This window comes from Corvus cornix, chromosome 2 (assembly GCF_000738735.6).
Source record: "Corvus cornix cornix isolate S_Up_H32 chromosome 2, ASM73873v5, whole genome shotgun sequence".
In the NCBI taxonomy this organism is placed as follows: Eukaryota; Metazoa; Chordata; class Aves; order Passeriformes; family Corvidae; genus Corvus; species Corvus cornix.
In genome coordinates, this window is record NC_046333.1 from 104,135,836 (window position 1) to 104,151,755 (window position 15,920).

Sequence of the window (15,920 nt, forward strand, 5' to 3'; positions counted from 1 at the left end):
CCAAATTTTATCTTTTGTACACTTTAGGTGGTGGATTACAGTGTGCTTAACACTTGTGTGATGCAGGTGATACCTTTACATTGCCTGCCTTTAGTGTCTCTGTCATCACTAAATACATCTGACAAGTTAAAATTTCTCTTCTCCAAGTGAACTCTCTCAGCTGAGAGAAACCCATCTGATCCCAGCTTCAGCAAGGTTCTCAAGCAAATCCTCAAGCATGGGCGTTTCATCAGAGAAGTCCTTACAACTCAAGGCTCTAAAGACCTGGAAGATTCATTCCTTCTGAGATTTATGTTTTTAAGCTCCCTAAGGAGATGTTATAAAAAAAAATCAATCCAGTTTACTAGTTACAATTAAATATACTCTGTCAATTTTATACTCTTATGGAAAATCTGAAATGCTTACGGTGTAGTCAATATTGTAGGCAAATGAAAGCCTTCCTCAAAAGAGATCCTGTCAACAGGAAATCTATGCATTTCTGAAATAATTTTAAAGCTGTTTCTGGTTCTGTACCTCTCTCTTGATCCCACTAGCAATCTGATAGTTTTATCATCTCATTTTCCTACTTTGAGCATATTTTTTCTCCCACTTCTGACAAAAAAACCTGCACAACCAACCAAGAAAGACCAACTGTAGAGAAAGAACTGGAAATTTAGTTTTAGAATTAAAAATAAATATACTAAAGATAGCTATGTACCTCAAGGGAGTGGCAGGCCCTCAAAGCCAGCTCTACACAAAGTGCTGTCATTGGAGTACTAGTGGAATGTGTTTCTATCCCAACAGTAATGTCAGAGACTCTGAACCAGTGTCAGAATTTAGTTTATCTTGGAAACAGGACTCGCAGTGAATATAAAGACAGTAACAAAGAGGAGGCTGCAGTTGTCACCTGTTTGACTGCTTTAGAGGTCAAGGAATTCCCAGGAATAATCGCCTCTTGTGTACAGAAGCTGCTCCTGTCCTCTTTGTTGTTACTTGAAAGAATTTCAATCCAAAGCTTGATGTTTTACTAAACCGTGCATCCTGCTTCCAGAGGAATTCATTTATGGAAGTTTTCTAGCCTATGGGAAGTGGGACATCAGACTCTGATTGGGTTGGTCTCTTCTAGTTTTATAAGCATGAGTTTGTAGTATTTTCAGGTTACTTTTGCTCTGAAAATTTTTACTTGATTTTTCTGACAACTAACCCCCAATAGTTAACTGTGGTGTACAAAGGTATTTCTTTGAAGGAGCATCAAGAGATTGGAATAACTTAAGAACACATCAAACAACTTACTGTAGTGATAAATCTTCAGTGTAGTCCAAAGTTAGTATCAAAGCACCCTTAGCTGTAAATCTTTTTTCTTTTAATATGCTTTACAGTAAAAGTTTGATTTGTTAACTGCATTTACAAGACAAAATATTCACGCTTATGCTGGTTTGTACTTTCAAATTGTTCACATGAAAAAAGACAGAATAAAATAGGCTAGACCTTTAGGTGATGAGAAACAAAACTTGAAATAGTGAGATGACTCATAGAGAACAAATATAGAACACAGAGGAAAGACACTTATTTCTGTTAGCCTCAGTAAGTAGTACTGGAGAAATAAGAGGAAAAACATGTATATCATTTGCCTTACAAGAGAGAGAAAATGGCTTATAAATAAGTATTTTCAGTTTATGTAATTTTTAAAAGTCATATATTTTAATGTGCAGTGACTTGCCATTCCAATTTTGTCCACTACCCACTGAATGCTGATGGGGGAAGCACCATGTATACAGCTATGTGGTTCAGGTTTTTTCACCATTCTCCTCTGCTTTTCCAGACACAGGCAGCAGGATTTCCATGGTGTTTTTGTAGAGTGAGAAAAGGTTGTGAAAGGGAGAGACTGGGGGAGAGGTGAGCTTGCAGAGATTTAGTGAGACAATCACATGTAACTAGTCTTTGTATTTTGTGGTAAAAGAACCAACAAACTCTTCATGCATTGTGCAGGGTGAGTAGAAAGTTGGAGATGGCACCACAAATGTAGCATTATACAATCAAAATATTCTTCTTTTTTGTTGCCAGAAGGAGAGTGTGAAACCATGTGAAAACCTTGCCATGGAACACTATCATAAAACATCTCACCATTGCTGTGATTTTTAATGAATTCATAGAGCCTTGCCATGTTAATAATTTTATCTTGTTTCAGGCTAGTAGTTTTAACTCCTACACTTTGATTGTGTTTCAGGACAGTCAAGCATCAATTACTGGAACTGACATCTGAATTAAAGAGTGTGCAAAAAGTCTCTTCCCTCTTTAATTATTGAAACAACTAAAATGGAAAACTGACTAAAGGAGGTGAGTCCTTTCCTCTTATTCTCTGATCATTCTCCTTGATCTCTCTCTGCATTTCTTTTATTCATTTATCTCCAGATTTGCCTCCTGCAAAGGCAGGGAGCCAAATGATTGCAAACTCTCAACTGCTTTTATGGAAATGAAGGTAGCCTAGAAAATGAAGCATATGATATAACCCGTCTTTGTACTTACCAAGTGATACTGGCTGAGGACTCTGTTAATGCTGGGTGTCTTCAAAAGTTGTCGTGAATGATTTTCACAAGTCTGACATGAACATAAAAATGTAGCATATAAACTTAAATGTTGAGTATAGCCCCATAGAGCTGGATGTACCAGAGATGTGGAGAGAGTGTAGGGAATGGAAGAGGAAGAATTGATTTGGCCTAGGGGAATATAACAAAAGGGGGAGATCAGAGGGAAAAATGAAGTACGGAAGACAAGCATGGCAAGGGGTTGCAGCATCTTGGAAGCAACATTGAAATGGGCTGGAAAAGATCTGCTGGGGAAAGAACTTCCTTTTCCACAGTTTCCACAGATATTTTTACTTGCTTTTTTCTGTTTGTTTTGGGGTTCCTTTTTACACTAAGAGCTGACCTGATAGGACATACTGAAGATAAGCTGACCTCTAGTCTCTGGAACACAAATGCAATAGCAGTGAAATAGTTCACTACATATAGTGAACTATTGGTATTTCCCAGGGCTAATTATACTGAGACAAATTAAAATCCGTTCCATATCCTGTTTCTTTATTACCACATGGTAGGCTTACGCATACATGCACTAGAAATAGGGAGATTTTTTTATATCTTTTCAAAATGGTGGTCATTCTGCTTGTCATTTGATATGATTTTAAAAGTAACTCTTAAACTATGATATATTTGACTCATTGCAGTTCAGTTTCAAGCAATTTAATTGTATTATTAAATTAATATCTTAATCATATAATTGGTTATGGGTATTTTAGGTTAGTTAGGTATGATACTGTACTTCAATTTGTAAATTTCCCTGTTTGGAGCATGAGTTTAAGATACTGAATGAAACGTTTTGCATCTCAGGAATGCTCTTTGTGTCACTCCAAAGTGACTCTTTTTCATTGTTTTCCATTGGTGCAAAAAATTTAAATGGATACCTCCCTTTAAAAATATAATTTCTTAAAATGAGAATGTTATATAATTATACAGCAGTAAAAATCACTTTGTATTTTAGTAAATTTATTTTAAGAGGAGAAAATAGCAGAGTGCTGAAACATTTCCATAGCCATAAAACCGTACTCATGATGATTTATATTACAAGAGGTAGATAGATAGACAGATGGATAGATACATAGATAGATAGATAGATAGATGATTCTGCATGTTATATATGTAGTATACATATATGTATTTATACATTGCAAGTATATATTTCTATGGTACATACACACAACAAAAAGTGGTAAATTTTCGTTGCAGAATAGGACTTGGAACTAGTGTGTATCTTCTGACAATGTGAAATAATTAGATCAGCTAACTTTTCCTCAGTTTGGCCTTCTGTAGAATTCTAAAACTTTATTGAAAGGGTGACATAAGGTTTGCAGTGGTGTATTCTTCCCAAGTAAAAGTTGGATTTTTAATTTAGGAATTTTTTTTCACAGTAATGCATTTGCTTATCAGTTACCTATATTCATGTGCATTTTCATACCCACAAAAAAACCCCACCCTATCCTCTCAGCTCCTGGTAGCTTAGGTAAAATGGTTATCTCCAGCATTCCCAGTGTTCAGCTTCTTACAGCTCTTCTCAGCTTTGGCTTTTGTACCTGTGCACTTCTATGCACCTGTATTTGGCCATGGGTCTTTTTGAAGCATTGAGGAAATAAGAATAATGCAGTAAGAACATTATTACAGCTCAGCAATGACCTCCGCAAAATTTAGTAAATGCCAAAATACGTTGTCAGTTCAGATGCATCATGACAGATGCTTTCCAGCAATGCCATGTCCCATTTTTTTGCTTATACTTTTACTTGAAGTTCACCTGCATATAGGTTTCCCTTTTCTTAATGATGAGAAGAAACCTTTTCATTTAGTTATATGATTAAATTTGATTATTATTTTGGTGTTTTATGGAGTCCACCTATGCAGTGGATCCATCCAGTTTTGGATAGGGTATTTAGTAATTTGGATAAGGTATTTGACACTGTACTGTGCCATAAATCGAGTCCCTCCTGATGGGAGAGAACTTTGCTGAAAGTCCTTGCAAGGAGTTTCAAAGATAAACCAAGACTTTTCCTTGAGTTTCAGTGCTTCCAAATAGTTGTTTATTAAGTCTTATCAGAGGAACAGAGCCACTAGCGTGACCCAGGTACAGCATAGAGCACAGAAAAGCAGGAGTAGGAGCATCTTGTGACTCTTTATCAAGATTTACACAGCTTTTAAAGATATTTTAACCAATAGTTACTAAAAAAGTACATTATTTTCACTTTCCTACCAATTATTCAGTAACACAGGCAGGAACTGCGGAATTTTCTATCCAGTCATTCCAAACTACTTTTACTGCAGAACATGGAGTAGTAGAAGAAGGAGAAGAAGGTTTAGAGAACAACAATCCTCCATTTTGATATTTTTTACTCTTATCTGTTTACTACAAAGAGAAGCCCAAAACCTCTAAATTTTTCACCCTGTGACAATCTTACATAGTAGTCTATCACCTAATTCACACCACTGTATTTTCTAGTTGTTGTCTGACTGTTGGTAATTTTTTCCAAGGTTTGAAGCCAAAACAGTGTTGTTCAGAGGGGTAAGAACCCTTAAAAACAGGCAGAGAAATATTCTTGGCACTCTGGGTTCCTACAGTATTTAATATTTTGGATAGGGTATTTGTAGATCTGTACAGACACACACTCTCCTGATATATAAACCCTGCATATTCACAAGAAGCAAAGGCATCACTACTTGGAATGGCGACTTTTTTTCACTGAGTGTTGGGAGAAGAAGGTATAATGGAACTTTTTCAATACAGAGGATTGTATTGGAAAATGCAGAAGGAACTGATTTTCTTATTGTAAATACTCTGTTAGAATTACACACACAAAAAAAAAATCCCCAACGTTCATTTTAGCATAAGCTGAATGTACAAAATGACAAAGGCTAAGATATAGATCCTCCTGTGAAGCTTCCTAGCAGTCCTTCTGTAAAGGGAACATTTGCAAAGGGCAAAAGGATGCAAGGTAGGGGCAGAAAAAATCGCTTAACAAAGGAAAACAAAAGAAAACATTATGCCATTGAAGAAGATATTTTGATTAGTGATACATTTATTAGAAAGAACAGGGTGTGGTCCACTTATTTTCATCAGGAATATATTGACAATATCAGTTAGGAGTTGGACTCGATGGCCCTTGTGGGTCCCTTCCAACTCAGAATATTCTGTGATTCTGTGAATATAATTTGTTGTGAATTTTCTTCAAGGGAAATGCAGACAGAACTTAAAGATGCCATTAAATCAAGACATGTTTATCATCAGGGAGAAGATGACTAGGCTTTGAAAAAGTCAGATAAAGAGAATCTATACGAAATGTGTTAGGGATGTGGATGAAACTGAACTTTAATGAGACCAAACAAAAGGAACATAATTGATCTTCTACAGTGAGAATGTATGGAAGTAATTTAAACCTTAAGGTCCTCTTGTCTTACTGGGAGACGGATAACGGATGTTTTGTACGATCTAAGTATGCGGAAGTCTCAGGATCTGCAAAATATTATTCCTTAGGGGAAAAGGACACAAGACAAAGAGAAAAAATTACCAGTTAAAAAATGTGATGATCTTTGATGGAGTACAAGGGGAAGCATAAGGTATTTTACTAATAATCCTGGTGTGAAAGTAACAGATGTAATGAGAAAAATTAGAAAATTGCCTCAGGTAAAGTACACTGAGAAGGCAGAAAAGCTTGGATGAGGCAAAGGCACTGCAATCAAATATAAAGAAAAAAAACAGATTTCTAATGCAAATTGAAAAAAAGTTGATTGTGACTTTTAAAGAAAGTATTTTAAAGAAAAATTCAGGCAGGACTTCTTATTATAGCTTAATAGCAATTCCCTGAGCAGTTATAGAAAGCTCAGAGATGAGAGAAAAGAAAGTAAACTGACTGTGAGATAGACAAGTGATATGTCTGTCTATTAGATAAAACAAGACATTTCAAATCAAAATTAAAATTTTGTATATTTCTACTTCCTTCTCTACTTATGGGAAAACCGAGCATCAAAATTAAAGATAGGGACAACTCTTTTAAGCATTTTTGCATCCAGAGCAAGTTGGGAGTCCAGGCAATATTCATAATGTTTTGGGATGAGATGGATACTGAAATCTCCTGGGCACTTAATAACTTGGAGTACCTTAGTGACAACAACAATTTCATAAGTCTGACAAATTATCTGTGTAGGCATAAGGGAAAAAGGAGACATAGAACCATAGAATCACAGAATGGCTTTGGTTGAAAAGGACCTTAAAGATCATTAAGTTCCAACACCTATTATAAATGTGAAGAAAAATCAAAAACTGTAGATAGAGGGGTGCTGGGATACAGAGTCAAATATTGAATCAAAACCTTCATTACTATTGTAAGTAAGGAAACAATCATTAAGAACTAAAAACTATAGAGGCTTATCTCCAAGTAATAAAAAATTTTCATGAATCTGCTTATATGAGTTAAATACATAAGTTGGAGGAAAAAAGAAAAATTAAAGAGAAAGGTTGATATTTGATATAGCTAAGGACACAGACATTTCTTTCTGCATCTGTCTGAAAAAAAAGTCACTTCATCACAGCTAGGAGAAATAGAAGATAATTTCCCACAGCTATAACCAATTCTGTATCAAAATTTATTTCAGAAACAGGTCTTTGATCTCCTGCTTTTTGCAGTTGGTGTCATCTAGATATTTATTGACTGAATTCTAGACAAAGGGGTGGTCCTTCTTCCTGGGACATGTAGACTAACCTTTCTTTTTGGTGGAAGATAGGCTATTGGTGGAGGAAATTGACCCAACTTGCCAGAAGACTCTATTTCCTACAGTTGGCCTTAACTTCCGTAAAATAGAGGAATTTTGTAACCTTCAGAACAGTAGTATTTTTACAGTCTTTAAAGCATTACTACATTACACCTGCAGGATTTACACAGAATAATAAAAAATACTCCCTGTTTATGCTTTAATATAAACAATGTCAAGGTATTAAACAAAATCTTTTATTTATTTTTAAATAACTTTTTGTTTAAAATACTAATTTATCTGTTTCATAGCGTTTAAATAACAAAGTAAGCAGGTTGATAAACTCAGATGAACAGTCTCAGGAAAAGAGAGATAAAGCAACTTCAAGATATCATTGCCTGATTCCTAGCCAACGTGCCATTGCCTTGATAAATATGACATTGTAGAAGATGGGTGAAGAAGTGAGAGTAAATACTTAAGCATCTTGTTCCTCTTTGTTTATTCCACCTCTTCCTATTAATCCAGTGGAATGCTAAATGATGCTTTAATTTTAAAATACCTGTCCTTGTGACTTTCTTTTCCTCAAGTGAAAGTCACAGCCAAAATAGAGCTGCATGTGAGAGCATCCCTGAGGCAAGGACAGTATAGGTAACATTCTTTTAAGGTCTCTCAGAAGAGGTCAATCCTAGCTCAGGAATACTGGAATTATTCAACCTTCTTATGCTTTTCCATACTTTTCTTTAGGCATCTACTGCCACTGTGGTTTATGCCCGTGGCTCAATGAGCCTTTGAATTCACACAGAATGGCTATTTTTGGACTTGCACACTACTGGAAGTGGATGCCTGTAAGAAGCTTTTATGGTGGGACAAAAAGTAATGACACCGTTAACTCTGAGAAATGGAATATTTCTTGTATTGCCATCATTCTGTTCCAGTAAAAAAATACAAGTTGGGCACGGTGGGAAATCAAATTTCCTCCCTTGGTATAAAATCATATCCCTGAAATAATTTACTTGTGTTAGAAACAAACCAGTGTATGGAACTGGCACTGGTTTTATGTCATGTTAGGGAACAGTGAGGAGTCCCCAGGCAGGTGCAAAGGAGGAACTTTATTTGCAAAAAACCCGGCCTTTTCGTGCCATTAGTCGGTTGTTAGGTTACATAGTTCTAAGGCACAACAAACCCAATTTAACCAACCACCATACACCGCGGTGCGGGCACGAGGCATTCACACAGCATGCCTCACTTCCTCTTTTCTAGCTGAGTCATTCTCCCACAGTCCATTTCTACTGAGGCTAAGTAACAGGCCAGAGCCATGATTTTACCAGGCCTTCCCTTTACAGAGCTTTACCTATCAGTCACAGTTTTCGGCTGCCGCTGCAGGGAAGGATGCCTTTCTTTGGTTTGCAGTGCACACCGTAAGTAGACACAGGCACAATGATAAGTATCTCACCATCTCCTGGTGGCTTCATGCAATCAGGGACTGCACATTTATCCTCACGCTGCGAAGGTTATAGGAAGCACGTCCGTCCTTATATGGTCTTCCTTTGTATTTTTATATGATTATAAAGATATAACAGCAGCTACAACAAAAACATAATAAAAAAATATGATTCAGATAATCCTCTTAGTTCAGTGTTGCAGGGTTGGAACTGGCACTGTGCAAAATAAAAAGATAAATTTGTCCTTACTGGATAGTGGAAGTGTGGCCAAGGTACATTAGTAGCCTCTTCCAGCTCATAGGTAATACAAAATTATGGTCTTCTGAAAGCTTTATTTTATATGAAACTCTGCCATATGACTATTGTTTTAAACTGTTGATACAATCTGTTTTATTTCTATTGTATAGTTTCTACTTACTTTTAGTTTTACTCCCTTTTCTTGCCAGTTCTTTCAGCTACATTCTGCATGCTGCAGACACAGTTTAAAAAAACTGTCTAATGATTTGGGGAAGGGACAGTATAGTAGTGTGTCACAGCTGGGCCATGGAACAGAATTCTAGTATTCTGGACTTGTATGCTTGAGAGAGACCACAGTCATGTTTGGGTGTATTGATTGTGTTCTTAAGACCAAAGGAAAAGAAAACAACGGTTTAAAAAGCTATCATTCATCAAGAACAAAATGTATAAGCATATTATTGAAGCTTTCTGAAATGCCCTTGCTCTTAAAGCATGAATTTATCTGAGCACATTGATGAAGTTTAAGTAGGCTAGAAATTTCATCACATTGTTGTTATTTTTAGAAATTAGGAGAAATATCTCAGTGTTAAAAATCAGCACAATGAAATAATTTGCACCTCATTTTGATAAGCTGCCTAGGAAGTTATTTCAACAACTAAAATTCAAATCTTGCAAATCCTGGAAATCAGGACAATTTTAAGGAGTGAAAAAAAAATATAAAGTTATCCAAAGTGAAGTCTGATAATAGTTCAGAAATTGGTGAATTGATAAATACTGAGGAGGATAAGTTGCTTAAATGTTTTGGGTGAATCTGTATGTCCTGTATTGATATAAAGATAAAAAAATGTTTTGGTTAAGAATTAGGCAGTACCAGAATAAAGGAATAAATATCCCAAAATAGGGATGTGATCCCATAAATCAAAATTCTGAAAAGGTTTTTGAGGGTGTCGTGGTTTGAAACTGGGCATGATACATGGTACATTACCAGCTGTAATAGGATTCTGCAGGTGGCAGGTTAAGGCACTACTCAGGCTTATTAATACATGAAGGCCACCTTTCTTTTCCAAACATGGCCACTGCAGCAAATACTGGGTTAAGGTACTCATGCTTGAAGAAGTTGTTGAAAATTGGAGAGACTTTGGGAGAAACCACAAGATTGGTTCAAATGAGACTAAAAATAATGGCTGGCTTGATCAATATTGGGGGAGGGGGTGGAGTCGGAAAACTTTTCTATCTGTGGATTGCAACAAAATATTGAACTTCTGAGACTCACAAGTATGACAAAAAAGGTCCAGTACGTGGAAGTTAAACCTCAAAATGGAAACAAAGTGCATATTTTTAAACAGAAGTAAATACACATCGGAACAATTTACCAAGCACTGTTGTGAATTCTTGTAACTTAAAAGATTTCATTTGGAATTAAGTCTAGGACTGCTGAAGCAATTTAGGGAATTAGATGCTCAAACATCCTTGAAATGTACTCATTAAATTCTCCAAGATCTTTTGGGTTCCTCTAGAAATGCAGCAGAGCTAAAAGCAGTGTGCTGTATCTGATTCAGAAGTGGGACTTGACGGAAGGCACTGTGAAGTAGTATCAGACATTTTCTGTAATGTTACACAGCAGGTTAGGCTCCACTGTCCCAGTGGCCTTTTATTCACAGAGTCAGTGTGTTTGTTTATTTGTATGTGAGAGCAGTAAAAAAGTGTTTTGATCTAATAGGAGCTACTTGACATTGCTGTTGAAGTACTTACACCCTACCTGTTCAATAAGGTGACTGTGATTCACTCGTGTTGCAGTAGAATATTATTTCACCTCCATTTTGCTGCTGGTAGGGAAAAGATTGAAAGACCAGGCCTGTGTGCAGAGATGGCATGAATATGGCACCTAAGGAACAGCTCTGTGTCTCTTGGGCTTTCAGCAACTGATTTTATTGCCAAAGCAGAAATTGTCGGTCATATTTCAGGACCTGCTCTGTGATCTGGGTACGTTGACCAGAGGAGGTCCTGAAATATGACTAGGTAGATATATTAGCTGAGCAATTTTTTGGTTTTCTATAGTATTGTCTGTATAAAGAATTCACTTCAGACCTTTGTCTCTCACCAGGAAAACTTGGATCTTAGATGAGTGTGTCTGGCTGGCTCAATGTTACCTTTGTGAGAGTTACGTTGAATTAGAGGCTATATCAATGTGTTAAGCATCCAGTCATGCACCAGTACAAGCAGTAATTTTGCTGTCACTGGACACTGCAGTTCTGACTGTAGAAATGATCCATTTTCTTTCTTTTTTACGCTTCACTTCTCAGGGTCTGCGTGGCTAGAATACATCTGTCCTATAAACTGGATCTGTTATCAGTGCAAGTATTACTTGCAAGCCAATGTTCTAGTATTACTTTTAAGATCTATTATCTGCAATAGGATGATCGCAGAGAGCAAAGTAAAGCTCACCCATGAGTGAGGAAGATCACTGTATTCATTGAACCAGAGCCGAATTCTATCCTGAGTTTTGCTTACTCACACAGCTGAGTTTTATGAGACTCCAGAAATCCAAATTCCATCTGATAAACACTAAGTACAGAGTAGTAACCTAGAATATTGAGGGTTTGGGGCTTTTTCTTTACTCTATTTTTTTTTTTAACAACATGGAAACAATTAATGTAGAAAAATAAGTAGTCTGCTTATGCTTATTAACACTTAATGTGTGTTAATAAGAAGTTAATAAGAGGGACACACAAGTTCTTGTGTGTCCCTCTTAACAGTCTTTTAAACTTACCTTGTGTTGTATAAGAAAACAGTCCTATGTCAGCCCAGTGTTACGAACTCAGAATATAAATGGACATAATTTGTATAAAAGTGAATTGAGTTGAATATAAAATACAAAGATAAATGTTTATATAGTGGTTGATCTTGCATAGATATTTTGAAAATCTGTTTATCCGAGACATCAATAAGACAAGAGGGTTATAATACTGTTCAGGCTGTATCAGTATATAAAACCTATTTGTCATCTTTACGAAATACATATTACCAGAATACAAATTATATAGATGAGATTGCTGCATTTCTCATCTTTATCATGTAGATGTTCCATGTGATCTATCAAGTCCAGCAGTGGGATAAAGTAATATGTACTTTAGACAAATCACTGACAGCAGCTGCTGTGTGTCTTCTTTGCACAGCTTACTGAAGTTCAAAAGAAAGAGCATTGATTGTGATATCCAATGAGGGAAGAAAAATTAAAATTAAGCTAACTTTAAAATACATTATATTTTGAAGATCAAGAATCTAGGCAGGTACTTGAGGTGAAGGTGCCCAGTGTCCAAGAATTGGATTCTTTTTTGTTAATGAGTGAGAAAATGAAAGTGCAATGTTAGCAGATTGGGATTTTTGGTTTCTGTAAGTGAGCAAGTAACAATGTAGCATAAGTGATCCAAAAAATAATATATGGCCTTGTTAACATCAATAGCTTCATAATGCAGCTATTCAAATTATATACTCTAATTTGCTCCTGTGCCTCAGAGAAGTGTCATGCTTTCCTATGAGGCTGCTATGATTTTAGCTTCCGAGCACTGCATGAAAATGCCCTCTGGTCTGGAGGGTGCACTGCTTTATGATGGGTAGACCTTACTAAAATTAGGTTTTTAACACACTAAAAATTGAGTTACGCTGCTTTCTGATATACTAAGTTCACTTCTTGATTTGGCCAAATGAGTTTGAGAAATACTTGAACAGGATGTAATTGTTATATCCCATTTCTTCATATTACATGATATATGCATGTTTATGCTTATGTGTATAACTAGTTTCCCCAAGTATTTTGTAAAAATAACAAATACATGTAATTTTTCTATCTATCTATTCAATTTGAAAGTGTAACTCAGAAAGTGTGTTGCTTCATCTCCTTGAGGACATATGTTCCATCTCCTCATGGAACACAGCTGTTCCATGAGGTACAAAATGGACTGATTAGGTCAAAACATATTTTCTTTCATATACAATGTGGACTCTGTCCAAAAGCAAAATAATGCTAGGCAGGACTGAAGGCAGCATGAAGGCAGTATGACATCAAGAAAGACGTATCCCCACTGCGTCAAAATGAGACTTGAACTACAGAGCTTCTTATATATAAGATCAGAAGCAATCCCATATAAGAGGGATATATCTAAGCAGCTTTGTAGGGGATGCAGGTATTTTAATTCACAGAAAATAAGCAGGATGTGATACTAAACCCAGCACTTCCGTGCAGATGCCATTGGACCAATGTAGGATCATCCTTAGTGGAAATTTGTAACAAGGATGAACTTTGTCCTGCAGCAAGATTTCTGATCTGGCTTTGACTCTTTGATATTTGCTGACACCAGTCAGATTTCTTTCCATGTCATGACAAGCATTAGTGTCTTAGAGCAACAATAAGCAAAGAAGCCTGTGCTGTGGGGAAAGCATGATGCACCAGATGTAACAGGGCATACATGGTTTCAGGAATTACCTTATTTGAGAGAGCATCTGGTTTAGGTTTAGACAAATTAATACCTTGAGACTGTTTGGATAGTGCATTGACCTCTTGTTGACATGTCAATAGCCTGAGTATCTGAGAAAACAGAAAATAATTGCTGCATCCTGATATTCTTCTATTACAAGAATTTATTCATCCTGAACTGCCTGACCACTGTAGCATTCAACAACATGGTGAGTTTTTTATTTTCAATTACTAATCTTTACTGCACAGGATACTATGTAAGATTGTGTGCATGTAGTGTGTCTTCTCTGAGTAATTGGTTAGCTGTCAGGGAACAAGAAAAAAAATCAATAATACCAACAATTTTTAGCTCTTAAATTCTGAATTAAATGTTTGTTGTATTAAGCACATGTCATTATATATACGGCTCTGTATGGGTATTTTGTTTTGATTGCATTTACTTTCTCAGTGGTTTCCTTATATTTAAAGAAGTTATCAAAGGCCCGTTGCATTGTTTAGGTTTCAAAAGATCTTGAGTCCAACTATTAACCCAGCACTACCAAGTCCACCTCTAAGCCACGTCCTTGAGTGCCGCATCGACACATCTTTTAAAAACCTCCAGGACTGGGGACTCAACCACTTCCCTGGGAGCCTGTACCAATGCTTGACAATCTTTCCCGTGAAGAAATTCTTCCTGTTATCAAATCTAAACTTCCCCTGGCACAACTTGAGGCCATTTCCTCTGACCATGTCGCATGTCCGTAAGGAGAAGAAACTGATTTTCACCTCATTACAACCTCCTTTCAGGTATTTAAAAAGAGCAAAAAGGTCTGTCCTCAACCTCCTTTTCTGCAGGCTAAACACCTCCAACTCCCTCAGCTGTTCCTCATAAGCATTGTGCTCCAGACCCTTCGCCAGCTCTGTCACCCTTCTCCAGACACACTCCAGCATCTGTGTCCTTCTTGTAGTGAGGCACCCAGAACTGAAGACGGGTTTCGAAACATGGCCTCAAAGTGCTGAGAACAGGAGTATGATTCCCTCCCTAGTCTTGCTGGCCACACTATTTCTGATACAATCCAGGATTCTTGGCCACCTGGTCCACACTGACTCATGTTCAGCTGCTGCCAACCAGCACCCCCAGGTCCTTTTCCACCAGGCAGCTTTCCAGCTGCCCTGCCCCATTGTGTGGCATTGTTATGACCCAGGTGCCGGATCCAGCACTTGATCTTGTTGAACCTCATCCAATTGGCCTCAACCTCTTGATCCAGCCAGTCTAGATCCTTCTTTCGAGCCCTCCTGCCCTTCAGCAGATCAACACTCTCACCTAACTTCTTGTCATCTCCAAACTGACTGAGGGTGCACTCGGTCACCTTGTACAGAACATTGATAAAGATATTAAACAGGACTGGCCCCAACACAGAGCCCTGGGCAACAACCTATTCTGTTCCTCCCAAAACTGCCACTTAGGGAGGAGTTCCTCCACCTGGTGGCACTTCCCACAGGGGTTCTGAGAGCAGGGCACAGCCCTGCAGCTGGCACGGGGATGGCAGCCTGGTCTCACCAGAGCTGCGTCTGGGCAGCTGCATTAGCCCTTCCTGTGTGACCTTCCAGACTGATTACTTTCTGGAAACGCATACCTGGCATAAATTCAATTATCTGGTTTCAGCTTAGATTAAGTATTTGATTAGTAATTAAAATCCAAATGTAAAACAAATTGAGAATGACAAATGCAGTTTATTGAATCAGTAGACAACTGCTTTCCTGTTCTGTCTCCAATGCAGTTCCATTTGATTTACTAATTATATGCAAACTATTGTTATGTTGTGGTTCTTCATAACAATTTTGGTATTTCAGCAGAAGTCCTTCTTGGTTAGAATGACTGAAATGGCTTAGTGGAGTAATTTGTATCATTACAGTTACTGATAAATTGTATTGCTACACAGTCTGTCAGACTGTTTGTTTCATATATGTTTGAGAAATAAAAACCTATTTATTTTCTGTGAGGAAATCTTGAATAAATTTAAAGCTTTGTTTTTTACCAAGATATGATATGGTATTCTTTTCTAACTTTACAAAATATCTTCTGCTGAGCAGCGGGACCTCTGTGCAGAAGGAGGAAAAATTTCTGACTTTGAAATATTACTAGTATTGGTTACCCTTCTAAATGCTTAGTATTATCTTATGGTCTTATTCATAGCTATAGCAGTACTAAAACAAGGGAAGATATATGAGGCATGAATGATGTGTTGTCTTCTTACACGGAAACAGAATGCAAATTTCTGACATATTTTTCAAACTTTAATTATTTATATATCAAATATTATTCTGGCAAATCCTGATTAAACTTAGATGAATTCTCTTAATCTCTTCAAAAGTTTGCCCTACAGTTTTTTGTAATCTTCCTGACTCCGCCAAAATCTATGAAAGATAAGACTTCCATATACAGGACTGAATAAATATTATTTAGATCCCTAAATCTCTGTAGCTATATTGATATATATTCCTTTTTTAATCATAAAA

At 36.9% G+C, this 15,920-nt stretch overlaps 1 protein-coding gene across 5 annotated transcripts in view; it reads left to right on the forward strand.

Annotated features, from left to right (window-relative positions):
- The window catches only part of DLGAP1 (DLG associated protein 1), a 414,737-nt gene that overhangs the window by 154,606 nt on the left and 244,211 nt on the right, over nt 1-15,920 (forward strand). For all 5 annotated transcript variants that reach the window (XM_039548527.1, XM_039548528.1, XM_039548526.1 and 2 more), the window contains one exon: nt 2,207-2,316. The gene's annotated coding sequence lies outside the window, so the exon portion shown is untranslated. The remainder of the gene's footprint in view (nt 1-2,206; nt 2,317-15,920) is intronic.